This window comes from Ornithodoros turicata, chromosome 1 (genome assembly GCF_037126465.1).
Source record: "Ornithodoros turicata isolate Travis chromosome 1, ASM3712646v1, whole genome shotgun sequence".
Taxonomy (NCBI): Eukaryota; Metazoa; Arthropoda; class Arachnida; order Ixodida; family Argasidae; genus Ornithodoros; species Ornithodoros turicata.
In genome coordinates, this window is record NC_088201.1 from 56,656,012 (window position 1) to 56,660,409 (window position 4,398).

A 4,398-nucleotide genomic window follows, 5' to 3' on the forward strand; every position below is an offset into this window, starting at 1 on the left:
AAATATATATGAGACTTTTACCAAGATGAAATCAACTGCAATATAGCATATGCTGAAGGGCACTCCTTAGGGGGGCATTAGCAAAGTCCAAAAGCAATGTCTTAATTAACTTTTAATTATAAAAGCTACGAAGTTGTCCCAATGAGAACATCTGTTCCTTTCGGTCACCTGATATCGTAGCAGTTTCCAGAACAAAAATACGTTCGATAGATCGCCCGCAAAAAAATTCGTGAAGGAACACCATTTTGTTCTTTATTTTGTTCATTGCGCTTCTTAGAAGACGCGTCTTTCCTTCATCCCCAATGTGAGAGGGAGAAAGAGCACACTATCGCCTCTCGCGTCCTGGAAAAAGATTAAAAGGAAACAGAACATGCAACCCAAGATAAGGCCAGTTCGAGTCACCCGATACATTTGTTTTTCTTTTGTTTCCGCAAGTTACAGCTCATCTTCGGCGCATGAGGCGGCACTGTGCCCCTTCCCCCTCTCACGTTGGGGATGAAGGAAATACGCGTCTGCGAAGATGCGCAATGAACAAAAAGAAGAAGAAAACGGCGTTCCTTCGCTAATTTTTTGCGGGCGATCTATGGAACGGATTTTTGTTCTGAAAACGGCTACGATATCAGGTGACCGAAAGGAACAGATGTTCTCATTGGGACAACTTCGTAGCTTTTATAATTAAAAAGTTAATTAATGAAAGTTAATTAAGACATTGCTTTTAGACTTTGCTAATGCCCTCCTAAGGAGTGCCCTTCAGCATATGCTATACTGCAATTGATTTCATCTTGCTAAAAGTCTCATATATATTTTTTTAAAAATCTGTATACACTTAGCTGGGACACCCTGTATACAAAGCAATAGCCGAGAAGGAATTTGACGCAGAACTAAAAAAATGTCGGCTTTCGGGTGTTCAATAAGTCTAGTTGCTAAAAGTTGCTAGTTGCTAAAAAAGGCATAAATCCCTTACCTCTTCACGATTTACATGTCGATGTGAACGGAGGCAGAGGCAACATAGGGTGGTAGCGCTTTTCAAGGCCCTCCTTGCAGCCACAGCTTCAAGTTGCGTGTTCAGTGCAATAGCATTTGATGATACGTCGGGCCTCACAATTATCGGAATTCCACCACCACGTTCTTGTGATGATCTGTCTTTTTTTATAAACATTACTTGTTCCAAGTCGAAAACGGTAGTCAGGAGACAGAAAGGTTTCCTGAAGGCAGAAAGCAATAGGTTTTTTGCCTCTTCATCAAATCCTTTATATCCTCTATATTACTTCGGGCGCTGCGACAGTTCCATTGAAGAAAACAAATGGTATTCCTCACTCATTAAACATTTGTATTTTCTGTATGTCCAGATTTTATACCTGTAGTCTGAGTGGCATCTATTTCTGGTATATCTTCATGTGTCACATTCGCGACTCCAGGGGTTTCATCATGTGTGGTTTCTGATGTCACTGACCGTAACCTATGCTTTTTCTTGGTTCTTCTTTGTTCTTTTTCAGGCATTTTGCCTGTGCGGTGTGTGTATTTGTCATCGCTGCTAGTTTTTGTTCTAGGGTTACTTGATGGTTTTTGTCTTATTTTAACTTCACGATTCTTTGCATTTTCCGAGGACAAAGTGGTCTTTGACGTACCTGCTGTAGTGCGCGACGTAGTCCACCGATCTTGTCCGCCAGTTCCACTTTTGTTTGAAGGTTTTCTCTGACTTGTTGAAGGAGGGGCAATAAACAACACAGGAAGCCTTGGTTCTGGTTCAGTTTGTACCGAGATTGTTCTCTTTGATGTGGTTCGTACTAGAGCACTGCACGGGTCCGGACTTACCCGAAAGCCCGAGCCCGGGCTTTACCAGCTGTGCAAGCTTTCGCGTGGAGGTCCACGCTTCCTCGGAAGCGTAGACCTCCACGCGAAAGCTTGTACAAATTAAACTTAAACAAAAATCTTCAGTGTCGGTTTCTGTATTTTGTTTATGTGATCTACAGGGACTTGACTCCCCTCTTCGTATACGCTTCTTTAAATCATCTACTGAGATGACCCCTTTACTGAAGTTTAAACTTCGGTGTAGGGATACCTCAACCGGTGCGCCACCCACATTGGTTATGTGCAAAAGTTTTTAGAGATTCCATGGAGATTTCACTTCCACAAGCAATTCCCCTTTCCACAGTTTCGATGTCTTTGACGCTCCATTGAATGATTCGATTATCGCCTTATTTGTGACAAAAGGGGACATTTTCCCGAGTGGTGTCTCTGACGTTGAATGTACAACCAAGAAAGTTTTGTCTTGTGAGTTATCTATCTCAAAGATTAGGTCTTCGGTCCGCGGGCTTTTAGCAGCCTCGATCATGGTGTTGTGTTTTGATAAAGCCATATGAAAAAACTAAGTGTGCCCAGTCTGCCCACCACGGAGCTCAACAAGGGGGCATTAATCCGAATACCAGACGAATGGAATGGAAGAACAATGGAATGCAACTAGCTGAATAACCCTGGCCGGGCCTTCCAGGGTCCCAGTCTTCAGGAATCTGGGGTCAAAGTGACGTGTTGCTTACCCCACAGGGCCGCAAGAGTTCAAAACATCTGTAGGTTCAGCTCAGTCACTAGAGGTCCCTTCTCTCTGGATACTTGGTGCCACACACAGCTAGGTGTGAGGGTCTACTACTCCCATGCTGACCCTGCCATATGGTGGGAGAGGACTACTGCGACAGAAAAAGCCTTCCTTGCGATGGGAGCGCCACAATCCTGACGCCGGGTCCTAAGCAGTGATTGACTTTATAATGCCAAATATTTTATCCAAATATTTAATCCAACGACTTTCTAGCTTCCACCACTTCGTATTTTACTTTTTGGAGCAATGTTAGACTTCCCCGGATTGCTGCAGTGCCCTTTACTCGGGATGAAGCACACCGTTGAACCTCTGAATGAGATAAGGGCACAGGTCTTCCAAGACTGATCTTTTCGCTCTGAGGATGGGTCCCGTATAAGTTCCGAAACGTTCGTTTTTAGTTTGTTTTTAGCGTGTTGTAACTGCCAGTGCGCATTTTACTGTCAGTAAACGCGGACAGCCCTGGCATTTGGACCATTTTTAGTGATAAGGGGACAAGTCGACCTATCCGCTTTTCAATATTTTTGCTGCTCTTGCATCAAAATACTATGCAGATCTTGCAGAAAAGTCAGGACTGTATTGTAATATATGGAGCCGCTATAGGAGAGTCTAAGATACCCGAAATGCATGTATGTCGATGGAACGGACATTTATGTTAGGCCCGTCTTCTACACATTCATACACACTGAAGAACAGTCTATATTCGAAATATCGGCGGCTTTCGTCTTGAGACAATTCCTTTCATAATTCCTTACCGGTTCGCTGGATTTCTACCAGTCTTCGTGCAGCGTATAGTTCGTTACGATGCGGATATCACTCCGACTTCGAGAGGCGTACGTTGTTTCTACCTCACATGATCGTGTTAGGAGAGTCACTGGGTGTTGTAATCGGAAAAGCACTCGCACTCGTGCTAATATGGCATGATGGCCATCTAGGACGTTATTTTCAAGAGCGCTCATTTAGGAGCACACTGATGGCTGGTCGTTTTCGTGTAGCGCAGTGTAGAAACGAACGAAGAGCGAACGGAACGGCCAATGAAACGCGACCAGTCTAACATTGCACACTCCAGCCAGTGTAGGCTTTAGTTTTTTGTTTTTTTTTCTGCACTACAGCGACCAGTGGCGTTCGCCGTAAGCCAAGACCGTGGCTGCTCCATATCACGCAGGTGACTTTTTCCTCCCGGTAGAACCACGATATTGTTGAGCCATGGTCTACTGGCATGTGCTCCCGGTGTTGTACTGCAAAAAAGTCACGCCCCTGGATTTTCTTTCTTTTTGCTAAGTCGCGTACCCTGAAGCGATCACGGTTGGAGGTGTTTAGATTTATCTCCTTATTGCATACAGATGTTATGCATATTCGTGTATGTATGCGACGTGTATGTGCACATACAGAGGTCCACTTTTTTGCCAGTACAGCAGTTCTTACCAGCGCTACAAAATTCGAAACGATCCCACATTCCTGCGGAATAAAGTGGAGAAAAAAATCAACATAAAAAAGACATTCTTCCTGATGGGCACAGCGTGCAGAGTCGCGTACGAACGCATATATTTAAGCAATCAAGCAGTGTGGATTAGAGTTGTTTTTCAACCACTTGCATATTTCAATCTGAAGCAATTCGTTGATGGCCGATTTGCTGAAGCACTGCAAAATATAAAAACTGAATAATAATACATACATAAATTAAATAAATTTGCCAACAGGACACGAGTCTGCACCGGATTTTCTTGTGGATCTTCCATAGATCTTCCATACCGTGTAACGTGACGACCCCGCGACGGCAAACCGGCCGTTTACGAACAATATGGAGG